Source organism: Bos indicus x Bos taurus, chromosome 13 (genome assembly GCF_003369695.1).
Source record: "Bos indicus x Bos taurus breed Angus x Brahman F1 hybrid chromosome 13, Bos_hybrid_MaternalHap_v2.0, whole genome shotgun sequence".
In the NCBI taxonomy this organism is placed as follows: domain Eukaryota; kingdom Metazoa; phylum Chordata; class Mammalia; order Artiodactyla; family Bovidae; genus Bos; species Bos indicus x Bos taurus.
The window spans coordinates 48,234,343-48,247,050 of NC_040088.1; the positions used below are offsets into that span (position 1 = coordinate 48,234,343).

Genomic DNA, 12,708 nt, shown 5'->3' on the forward strand with positions numbered 1-12,708 from the left:
AATAGCATATTTATATTTAATAAATAACATATTTATAAAATAAAATAGCATATAAAGTAGCATATTGATTCCCACACCACTTTTACTTTGTCTCTATACATTTATGATGTTCACATGGCTGTGATCACAGGGTAGATACATTATCTAGTTCCCCTCTATGTATTTAACATGGCTCTAAGCATTTCAAGTTGCTATCTCGCCTTCATAATTGGCTTGGCTACTGGCTGAAAACAATTTCAGGATAAAATGTCTCATGATGAAATGTAATTTTATTACTGTTGGACGTTTAGATTGATTTTAATAAATAATGCCAGAACAAATACCTTGGATTTATAGTCTTTTCCCTCTTGTGAATTAGAAAAAGTCTTTGCTACTTTTTTTTTTTCCCCCAAAAGCCAGACACAATTTTCTAAATCCCCTCTGTATTTGTCAGCCTTCACTGACGCATCTCTGCTTCATCTTGTTTTATCCTCCTGGGATGTTCTGGTCTGTGAGGGCGAGGATGTAGCTGTTGTTTCTGATCATGATTTCTTCCCATCAACAAGTCCCTTCGAAGGCTGTTTCTTATTCTCTGAGAGGCCAGAAGATTACGTATATCAGGCAAATGACTGATAACATTTGCCTCATGGTTGTCCACTTTGGAGAAGTGACCTTGTCCAAAGCAATAGGAAGAATTCTACCCAACAGGGTGAAGACACTGCCCAGAGAGTCTCATCCAGCCATGGGGGCTGGTGGCTCTTTAACCGGAAGTGCAAGTGGTATGGGGAGCTGTATCAGTCAGGGTCTGACCAGCAACATGAGATTCACTCCAAGCATTAAAAGAGAGGACGTGTAATTCAGGGAAGTGGTGACACAGACAATGGAAAGGTTGAGAAGCAATCAGAGGTGGCAGGAGGTCACTGCTACCTGGAGATGGAGCCCAGAGCCAGAGTCATCTATTAGAAGCTGGACCTGGGGGGCTGGTCCCTGCAGATCTAAAGTCAGAGACCGGCAGACACAGCCCTGCTGGAGATACCACCCAAGGCAGAGCAATAGGAGAAGCACCCCAGTGCTCCCTTACTCCTGCCGGCCCGCCCCCCCGCCCCCGCCAGTGCCTCTCTTGTGTTGAACTAGGTGTCACAAGATCCTGCAGCACACAACTTGCAGGGGTGAACCGCTCCCCAAACACACACAATGCCTGTGATATGAAGCAGGGAAAAGATGAGGAAGGAGCCCAGAGCAAACGAGCCAGGAATCAGTACAAAGTCACATTCCAAAGACTCGTTCCAAACAGCACTGGGGCAAGAGAGAAAAATCCTCCAGAGAAGCAGCCAAGGAAGCAAGCAGAAGAAACTAAGTGCCTTAGTCTTAAGCACCAGCATCAGCCACACACATGTGTGTTTTTCGCTGCAACTGGTACTTCCTGCTAGTTTGAGCCAAATGATGATTTGCTGAAAACTATCAGTAGGTTACCGATCTCTGGGAGACCAGGGTCAGGTGTAGAAGTTGCATGGCTGGGAGCACAAGACAAGTTATGCGGGGGAAGGTCGCTGGCTATCCCTGCAGAGGTGGGGCTGGGACCCTGGACTTACTCAGCAGAAAATCTGTACCAGACACATGACCGGCTCTCCTCAGGGCTGCCTCTGAGAACTGATATCCCCCTCCCAAGTGGCACTGACCTCCTGTAGAGTGGATTCAACTCCTTTCTTGGTTTTTACTGAGTTGAAGGCACATTAGGGCTGACATATGCCTGCACCTTGGCTGCAAAGAAGGCTGGGGGAGAGAGTCTGGCTTCTACTTTGGGGAAGGGCAACTGCTACATACTGAATTGTGTCCCCTCACCCCAGTAGTCATGTACAGATCTGAGAGTTGGTGATAAAGAAGGCTGAGCATCAAGGAATTGATGCTTATGAACTGTGGTGCTGGAGAAGACTCTTGGAGTCCCCTGGACAGCGAGGAGATCAAACCAGTCCATCCTAAAGGAAATCAGTCCTGAGTATTCATTGGAAGGACTGATGTTGAAGCTGAAGCTCCAGTACTCTGGCTACCTGATAGGACAAGTCGACTCACTGGAAAAGACCCTGATGCTGGAAAAGATTGAAAGCAGATGACAGGAGAGGAGATGGTTGGATGATATCACTGACTCAATGGACATGAGTTTGAACAAACTCCCAGAGATAATGAAGGACAGGGAAGCCTAGCATGCTGCAGTCCATGGGGTCACAAAGAGTCGGACAGGACTTAGCGACTAAACAACACCCCAAATTCATATGTTGAAGCCCTAATGCCCAAAGTGACTATATTTGAACAAGAACTTTTGGGGAGTAGCTATGGTTAAATGAGGTCAGAAGGGTGGGGTCCCAATCTGATAGGATTGGTGACCTCGTAGAGGGAGGAAGAGAGAGAGCCATCTGTCCTCATGCAAGCATCAAGGAGAGGCCAAGAGAGGACACAGCCACAAGGCGGCCGGGCAGCCTGCAAGCCAAGGAGAGCATTGTCACTGGAACCTGGCCATGCTGGCACCCTGATCTTGGACCTGCAGCCTCAAAAGCCATGAGAAAATACACTTCTGTCTGTGGGGTTTTGTTACAGCAGCCGGAGCACTGAGATAAAGACTCAATGTGGGAGTCCACCACCATCAAAGGAATTCTGTTCCCAAGATGTGGGGTGGCCACAAATGTGATAAATGTCCCGTACACCCAGATTACCACCTTCTGTTTGCTACAGAATGTTACGGGATCCAAATGAGGACAGAGGTGGCCTTGCTGGTACCATTGGTGCAGCGCCAGTGCCACTTGCCATGTGAGAGGGCTGGCTCTGGTGAGCTCCGGACCTGACTGGGCGGGTCTGCATCCCTTGGCCACGTGACAGGTAGGGCCACACCACAGAAGCTAAACTAGCACCTTAGGAACTCAGAAGCATTCTGCCTCCTTCCCAACCAATGCCAGACCTTTCCAAGCCTTCTGACAGCCCTAGTTGCCACAAAACCTGTCTTTTTCTAACGTCTGCTGGTATAGAGTCCTACAACGAGGGTCTTCTCCCATCAATTCAAAATGAGATGACCAACTAATAGAGAATGTGTAAAAGTCAACCCCACTGAGGGGGAAGGGTGGGAAGAATTGGGCCAGGGTCAACCTTGAGGAAGACTATCTTAAGAAAGCTGAGTCTTCAGAGAATGTCAGATACCCTTTCATTCACTTCTGTTAAGATTCTGTTCCAGTGGATTAAGACAGATTGAGTTCTTTCTGTAATAAGAACCCCCGTTAACAGGGTGTCCCCCTTGTGCATCTCTTACTGTATTAGGTTCTGGAGATAAAGCATTGACTAAAATATCGTTCTTGCTCTCAGGAAACCTACAGTCCAGAGATCACTGTGATATAATACAGTATATATATTATATATTATGGATATAATATGTATGTCATATTCAGGGTATTAGTCTTTATTCTGTAGGTCACCAGGAGCCATTGAATACAAATGAGCATGTGACAGTCATTTATAGCTTTTATTGCATTCAAAAAGAAATCATCAGGATACAATGACAAGAACTACAAGAGAAGAATGAACAGAATAGACAAGAGACTTCCCTGGTGGCCCAGAGGTAAAGACACCATGCTCCCAATGCAGGGAGCACGGGGTTCGATTCCTGGTCAGGGAACTAGATCCCGCATGCCACATTGGAAGGCCAGGGCCCACTCTTTATTTCTTACAGGCCCTCCTGGCCCCATCCTGCTGTCCACCTGTGGCTCCCAACTTACTGGACGTGTTCTGGCCCCCGGCTGCAGGGCCATTTTTCGTCCTCAAGGTAACTGTGCACAGGATAATTTATATTTTGGTGCCAACACACCCCAAGCTCCTTTGAGATGAAAGCCTCGATATAAAAGTGAGTTATGACCCTGGTGAAGGGGAGCACTGCTGAGTTTTTCCCAAAGTGGAGTTTAACCCTCTTTGGCTTCTGCAAAGGGCTGGCTGCAAAGGACCTTTGGCCATTTCAGTGGCTCTGTTTTTAGCTATCGATTCTGTTGTGTGATAAATTGTCACCCTCCTCCAAGTCCAAAGATAGTGTTTGTCCAGAGGTTGGCTTGTACTTGCCAAAATGCCAAGGAGGAGGAGGAGTTCCAGCTGAGGTCCAAGCTGAGGCTGGATCTTTGCTTTTGAAGTTGTTAGTGAAGTGAGGGACAAACACATACATACGTTCATGTTCCCTAATAACATAATCCAGAAGAGTTCCTCCCTTACCCTCTATCCTCCTGTGGGTTCTCGGGACACTGGTTGTGTTTTTTCAGGAAAAGACTGAACTTGACCAGGGTTCTTGGTCACTCTGTCCTTTAACCCCTAGAAGGCTCTCTGCTGCGTTGGAGCAGGCTGTCTGCAGGTGTGACTTGCTCCTGTCCAAGGCCCAGGGCTCCCCAGGTCAGCTCTGAGCTGGGCTTCCCTTTGGACAGTATCAGACCAACATGTCTTTTTTTAGAAAAGACCGAAAGTGTCTTATCTTCCTCCTCCGGAATGTTCCACAGTTGTTTCACCTCTAGTTTAGGAAAAGTTGGTTTGAGGGTTCTTCCATCAGCTCCGTGAGCTCGTCTCACTTGGGGTGGCGGTGCTTCTGCATGCCAGCCTCATTTCCATCTCTCCTCCTCCCGACTAGAAACCTTGTGGTTAAAATAACACACAGCCTCTATTCAGAGCTCAACTCAGAGCTGCTCTCAGAGGCAGATTTCGGATTTAAACACCACTCTGGGAAGATGTATTGGCTTGCTTTTTAAACGTTCAGTTTTAGACCTTTGCGAAGAAGGTGGGGATCTCAGGTAAATACTTCCTTTCCTTTTTCACTGTTTTGTTGAGAAGACGATCGGGAAAATTGTGCCAGTGGGCACTGGGAGAAGCCAGCTGCTTCCTAGCTTTTGACTGTTGAACGGGGCTTGTGTCTGTTTCTCTGAAAGAGGAACAAAAAAGTGCTGAAACGTGGATCTCAGGGAGAGAAATGGCAGGGGGGACTCTCTCTATGCAGGAAGGGCTGGGGTTTGAGGAATGCTTGTGCCTTGGTAGAGCTGCCCAAACACCTTTGGATGCTTGGGGGTCGGAAATGTAGGAAACAAGGGTCTGTTGGTCCTCTCTCTTCTCTGGTGCAGCTGCTTGGAGGCTGGTCACGTGACCAGCTCACACGGAGTGGGTCCCAGCCCTCTCTCATCTTCTCTTCTCATCGAATGAAACCAAAGTGGTTCTCTTTCCCTAGCTGCTTCCTGCTCAAGCAGGTGGGTACCATTACATCTATCTACCATCTACCTATCAATCTATCACCCACCTGTCATCTATCATCCACCTATCTATTATCTATCTGTCTATAACCTACTTCTAAACTGCTGTGAAACATTAGTCCACTGTCTCGTGTTTTCATATTAAATTTAAATGTATGCCTTTCTCTGGTGATAGGACCTTAAAGATTTGCCTTCCGTCTCTTTGTAGAACATATTAACTATTCCTTTGAATACCAATAACTGTGGTCTCTGAAACAAGAGTTCATTTGCAGAAGCTGCTTTGGGGAAGAACTTGCCACCACTCCTCCAGATCTGTCCTTGTTCAGTTTGTATTTTTTTTTTTTTTTAATTCCTGTGAATATTGGTGCCTGTGAACTTTTTCAGTACAGCTCAGTGTGGCAGGACTAAGTGTTTATTTGCCAGTTCTTCATCTGTCTCTCTATTTCTCTATCCCCTCTCTCTCACTCTCTGTTTTTTCTCTCTCTCTGTCCCCCTTTGCCCCAGGGATCATTGCTTCCTTTGAAGTTTTAGTTGGAAGAAAATCCCATCCCTATTTGATGACAGAACCAAATCAATCAATAATCGATCCATCATTGGGCTACCAAACATTTACCCAAATGCATTTTCTATGTTCTGTGTTAGAAGAGTCATCAGAGTAGAGGGGAGGTTGTGCTGTGCTGTGCTAAGTCACTTCAGTCGTGTCCAACTCTGTGCGACCCCATGGACTGTAGCCCACCAGACTCCTCTGTTTATGGGATTCTCCGGGCAAGAATACTAGAGTGGGTTGCCATACCCTCTTCCAAGGGATCTTCCCTACCCAGGGATCAAACCCACATCTCTTACATCTCCTGCACTGGCAGTCGGGTTCTTTACCACTAGCACCACCTGGGAACCCCAGGGTGGGGAGGTTATCCCAATACATATACATACCATCATTGGTGTTCATCATGCATTTTGACTCTCACCTACATCCATTAAATAATTACCAAATATAGTACAAAATGAAGTGTTCAATTTCAAGCTTTAAGTACAGGTGAGGTTGAAGTCAGAAAATACAACTCCTGTTTCCATGAGCTCACTATGCAACAGTGACTAAGTTAAGCACTTTGCAAGCATCTCCTCTCACTCTCTCAACAGCACTCATGTTGTGTATTGAGGCAGGAGTGGGTGCTAGGTGCCCACGTATCAGGGCTGATGTGCAAGTCAGAGTTCCAACCTGGTCTGGGGCCAGTGCTCAGGACCCAGCTGGTATCAGGATGTACATCCATCAGAGGTGGTCCCTGGACTGGGCTAGGAAGGGTTATCCAGAGTCCAAAGGAGGAAAAGGATGGATTGCTGGGTGGGGGGTGGGTAAGACGGGCCTGGTAGGGGGCAGAGCAGTGATTTGTGCCCTAATGAGAGGCAGGCAGGGAAGTGCTTGTTTGAGGGCAAGAGGGGTGGTGCAGAAGGAGCCGTCTGTGGTTTCTGGACTGAGGTGTGAGTTGAGGGGTCAGGTGATGGTGGCTACTGCTCAGAGTCACTGTGGGCTTCAGGGTATCAACGGGATCCTGCAATATGTGGCCTTTTGTGTCTGGCTTCTTTCACTGAGCATGATGTTTTCAGGGGTCTTCCACGATGTGGCCTGATTGGCACGTCCCTCCTTTTCATGGCTGAATGATATTCCACTGAAGGTACAGAAACCGTCCATCTATCCGTTCATCACTTGAGGTCATTAGAGGTCATCCCCACCTTGGGACTATTGTTAGCAGTGATGCTATGAACAGTCATGTACAAGTTTTTGTTTGAACACATGCTTCCAATTCTCTCAGTGACTCTGTAGGAGTGAAATCCCTGGGTCATATGGTGACTTGACATTTAACTTTTGGAGGAACTGCCAGACTGTTTTCCACAGCAGCTGCTCCATTTTATACTCCCATCAGCAATGGACGAGTGTTTAGATTTCATCACCTCCTTGCCAACATTTGTTCTTCTCTATTTTTTTTATTATAGCCATGCTAGTGGGTGTTAGGTGGTTGGTCATTATGGTTTGATTTCCATTTCTCATAACATTGAGTACTTTTTCATATTTATTGGCCATTGGTCCCATTCACATTTTCTTGCCTTTATTTGACTCCATCTTTTTTTTTTCTACATAAGTCCTATGATTTATCCCTTCCTATCACTTTCCCTCTTTGTTTATTTACTATCCATCTCCTCTTGTTTCTAAAGAAGCTCCATGAGGACAGGAACTCTGTCTTGTCCATTACTGTATCTCTGTATTGTAGGGACTCAATATATATCTGCAGAATAGTTGAAGACTAGATTATGGTTATTCCCCCAGCCCTGTGCCTAGAGCCCCTCCCTTTTCCTGCAGGTGGATCAACAGTGGGGCCAAGTTGTGTAGGGGGTGGGGGCCGGAGCCACAGCTGGTCTGCACACCAGTCAGTCCCTGACCTCATTCCCCACCCACCTCTCTCCCCACTCCCCACTGACATTGCCAAGGCCAAAGCACTGGCCTTAGCAATGGAGTCCACCCACTTAATGCAGTCCACCCACTCCTTGGTTTGTGGGGTGAGAGGATGGAGCAGCAAAGTACTCGGAAAGATCATCAAAGTTTGAGGGGATGAGAGTCTGAGCCAAGGCAGAGGTGAGGAGGGCAGAGTGAGAGGAAGAGATACGAGGCAGATATTTAAGGAAAAATCAGCAAGACTCTGTGACTGGCGGGGGTGTCAATCAAGGTGACTTCAGATATTGAACTTGGAAGGTTGGGGATGCGGTGGCACCATGAACTATAAAAGGAAGTTGGGAGAAAGAGTCTATTTGGGAGCAGGAGAATAGGGAGGCTTCTTCTGTATTGAGTTTGAGACAAGGACTAGAGATGTGAGTGTACAAAGCTGGGGTGTGGTGGCAGGGACAGCCCTGGAGAGTAAACGGGAGCCCAACATGAGAGGTGAGGGCAGAGAGCCTGGCTGGGAAGGTCAAAGTGGAGCATCAAGGAAATCAGTGAAATTCACAAAGGGACTTCCCTGGTGGTGCAGTGCTTAAGACTCCATGCTCCCAAAGCAGGGGTTTGGGGTTCAATCCCTGATCAGGGAAATAAGACCCCACATGCTGCATAGCACAACCTTAAAAAAAAAAAATATATATATATATATATATATTCAGAGAATGGGCAATTTCTGTGCATGTGAGAGAGAGAAAGAGGGTGGAGGGATGCCAAACACAGAAATATTTCTCTGCTGAGGGGTTGGGTAGAAGAAAAGTGGGTGAAGCCAAGAGAGGAGAGGAAAGAGGATGTGGGGAGAAACCCAGAAGCAGGGAGGTGTTGGAACAGAAGGGAGGACGGGAGGTGAAGTAGGACACAGACAAGAGCGAAGCTGGAAGGAAAGAAGAGAGACAGAAGAGGGAGCGAGGGCGTTAGGAAGAGAGGGGCTGGTACCAGAGAATACTGTCCACCTGCTCAGGAAAAAAAACAGGAAGGCAGAGGGAAGGCAGGAGGGAGGGATGTGTGGGCTGCTGTGTGAGGTTAAGGAGGCGCTTGGTACCCAGCCTAGAAAATTGTGATGGATGCCTATGCTTCTCCAGCTCTGAGCCTGAATAAAGAGAACAATTCTGCGCCACATACACTGTACTGACTTCCCAACAGCCCCTCCCCCTCCCAATATGGCCATTCTTATCACAAGATAGGGCTCTTGACATATTTTTGGGACAGAAGCTACTGACTATGATGTCCTCGGCTGGAGGAGGGCACGCCAGGATAGGGTGCGTATCTCATTAAATGGCATGGCCAAGAATAAAAACAAAAAAAGCTTTCAAGAAATTGTCCCTTAAGTGATTAAAAAGCAGATGAGTTTCATCTTCATTCTGAAACAATGGGAATTCAGGATTGACTTCTGTTGACTAAAAAATAATAGTCACAACCTGAAAGTAGACAGTTATTTTATTTGGTGGGAATGTTTAGGATTCTGAGCCCAGGAGTCAGCATCTCAGTAGCTCTGAGAAAACTGCTCAAAGGAGGCAGGAGGGGATGTCAGACTCCAAACAAGCTTGCAACAAAGGGAGCAGGCCCTCTGAACTTCAAAGATCAGGTATCAAGTTAAGGAATTTAGCCTTCTAAGTGTGGGAAGATGCAAGCCTCTGGGCTCACTGAATTCATTCCTTTCATATGCACCTCAGCTATCTGGGGCCAATCCTGCTTCTTTGTTCATCTTGCTTCTTGCATTCGCCCAGCTCCTCAGTAATCACCACGAGGGCTGGTGGCATCCCCTGGATCCCAGTTTTGGGAGCCCTCATGCACATTTGGAGGCCAGTGACATTTCTTATTGATTAATATGGCAGGAGATATTTTCATTTCACACTTCCTTGGATGAAGTGTTTTCTGACTTCATAAGATCATTGACTAATTTGTTTGCGTATTCATCTAACAAATCTTTGTGGAAACTCGTTAGAATAAGCCCATTGACAGTTGGAGGAGGGGGGACACATGACCTGCCCTCATTCTCCAGTCAGGACTAACACGTGGAGGAAAAGCGCTACAGGTCATCGTGTTCATCCAGATTAACCTTGTGGGTGGCTGCAGGCTTCACAGTGACAGAAATCCTACCTCGTGTGCATTTGCTTTTTCACGATGCACCTTTCCTGCCGTAGAACATCTTTTTAAGATGACGGAAGATGTTTAAAGCATCATCTATATTAATGGTTTTATTGTTCTGGAACTGTGGCCTCTCCGAGTTGTAAAACATCTCTTTAAAATGAAAAAGGATCCTTACAGCATCGTCTGTAATCATGGTTCTATTGTTCTGGAATTGGGATGAAACACAAGTAAAGGTCGGGGTCTTAGTGCCATAGGATGTTTTGTTCTAAAGGGAGGGGTGCAGTGTGTTTCTTCCTAGAAGTCGCCACTAGGAAATCAACTAAGTTAGGAAGGTTGAAAGTCGCTCAGTCGTGTCTGACTCTTTGCGACCCCATGGACTATACAGTCCATGGAATTCTCTAGGCCAGAATACTGGAGTGGGTAGCCTTTCCTATCTCCAGGGGATCTTCCCAGCCTAGGGATTGAAACCAGGTCTCCCATATTGCAGGTGGATTCTTTGTCAGCTGAGGTTAGCATAAGATTAATGTCCAATTCAGGATATAGGAATGATGTAAAATCACCATTCTGATTTTTGCACGTAAATTGTAAAATCAGCCTTTGATCTTTTATGTTTAACAAGAGCAGTGATGTCAATTAATCTCAAGGCTAATTTATAAGAACAGGTAACACAAATAAAATGACTATCCCACAGGCGTTAGGCTTTGAAAATACTACGTGGGATTATTTCAGAATAGCCTTGCTTTCCCAATTCTTAATTTTCCTAAATTGATATGAAAATTATGCTGAGGAGTTCGGCATAGACAAACTGAAGGTGAGGAATTGGGCCAGAAAATTGGCAGAAGGAGTCCCTTAGGGGTCAAACATCCCCCACAGTACAGGCTGGTGACAAGCACAGTCAAGTTCAACTTTTGTCCCTGAATCATCCTTTTCAACACCAGACAGAGTAGGGGTGTCTAATAATCATTTTCACCTTTCCCCTCTGTACCCCACCTTCACAAAATCATTGTCAGTTGGAGATGACCTTGCAGGGCAATATAATATCCCAGTTGAGAAACTGGATTTAGGGATAGGATTGACCTGGTTGGGTCTCCAATCTGCCTCTTTCTAGCATGTAGCTTCTTAAAGCTTCCATTTCCCCCAAGCTAAAATCAAAATAACAAAGCTCCAAGGATTGTTGTGACAATTAAGCGAGTTAATGTATGCAAAACTCTCTGCTCATTCAATCAACGTGAACTATTATTATCGCGGGGGCAGGTGAATCACAGAACCGAGCTTCCATTTTCCAGCTGAACAAACACCAACCTGCCTCTCCTCTGTCTTCTGGAAGTTGAGTCCTCAGGCACAGTTGTGATGAAGTTACTCCTCTGCTCAAAACTTTGAGTGCATCAAGTTCAAATTCCCTTCACATGGCCTGGGAAGCCCCTCATGAAGGTGCTTTACTCTATCTCCCACCTACACCCTAGGATCAGCCTCTGTGAACCCACTTCTGAGTCCTCATTCCTCACGTGGGTTAGTTCCCAGCAGGACATTCAAGCTAGAGTTCATCTCCTTTGGTGCATGTCCGTGGTACTCGTTTCATGCCTTTATGTAGCACTTAACACTGAATGAAGTCTCCCATGTTACAGATAGCAAACTCCTTGAACATGGAAACAAGGCCTTGTTCATTTTTATGTCTTCTATAGTGCTTTGCAAGCAATTATTCACATAATCAAACAGGAAAGGTTGGTTGAATTAAATTGAAAAGTTGACTCAGAATGTGTATTGTCAGAAGGTCATTACAAACTTACCGTTAACAAAGGAGAAAGGTAGGATAAATTAGATAAATTAGAAGATTGGGATTAACATATATACACGACCCCACTCCAGTACTCTTGCCTGGAAAATCCCATGGACGGAGGAGCCTGGTAGGCTGCAGTCCATGGGGTCGCTGAGTGTCAGACACGACTGAGTGACTTCACTTTCACTTTTCACTTTCATGCATTGGAGAAGGAAATGGCAGCCCACTCCAGTGTTCTTGCCTGGAGAATCCCAGGGATGGGGGAGCCTAGTGGGCTGCCGTCTGTGGGGTCGCAAAGAGTCGGACACGACTGAAGTGACAGCAGCATATATAAAATAGTCAATAAGGACCTACTATATAGCCTAGGAAACTATACTCAGTAACTTGTAACAATATAATGGAAAAGAATCTAAAAGAATATATATATTCTTTTATATATACACATGGGCTTCCCTTGTAGCTCAGTCAGTAAAGAATCTGCCTGTGGTTCAGGAGACCCAGGTTCAATCCCTGGGTTGGGAAGACCCCCAGGGGAAGGAAATGGCAACCCACTCCAGTATCCTTGCCTCGAAAATCTCATGAACAGAGGAGCCTGGTGGGCTGCAGTCCATGGTGTTGCAAAGAGTCGGGCATGACTGAGCAACTAACACTTACTTACTTATACATACACATATATGTGCATAGATATATGTATCACATATCAGTTCAGTTCAGTCGCTCAGTCGTGTCCGACTCTTTGTGACCCCAAGAATCGCAGCACGCCAGGCCTCCCTGTCCATCACCAACTCCCGGAGTTCACCCAGACTCACGTCCATCGAGTCAGTGATGCCATCCAGCCATCTCATCCTCTGTCGTCCCCTTCTCCTCCTGCCCCCAATCCCTCCCAGCATCAGAGTCTTTTCCAATGAGTCAACTCTTTGCGTGAGGTGGCCAAAGTACTGGAGTTTCAGCTTTAGCATCATTCCTTCCAAAGAAATCCCAGGGCTGATGTCCTTCAGAATGGACTGGTTGGATCTCCTTGCAGTCCAAGGGACTCTCAAGAGTCTTCTCCAACACCACAGTTCAAAAGCATCAATTCTTCGGCGCTCAGCCTTCTTCACAGTCCAACTCTCACATCCATACAT

The 12,708-nt window shown here is 46.3% G+C and overlaps 1 protein-coding gene across 1 annotated transcript in view; it reads left to right on the plus strand.

Annotated features, from left to right (window-relative positions):
- The first annotated feature begins 4,690 nt into the window (after positions 1-4,690).
- The window catches only part of JCAD (junctional cadherin 5 associated), a 78,397-nt gene continuing 70,379 nt past the window's right edge, over positions 4,691-12,708 (plus strand). Inside the window, exon 1 of the mRNA XM_027559745.1 lies at positions 4,691-4,784. The gene's annotated coding sequence lies outside the window, so the exon portion shown is untranslated. The remainder of the gene's footprint in view (positions 4,785-12,708) is intronic.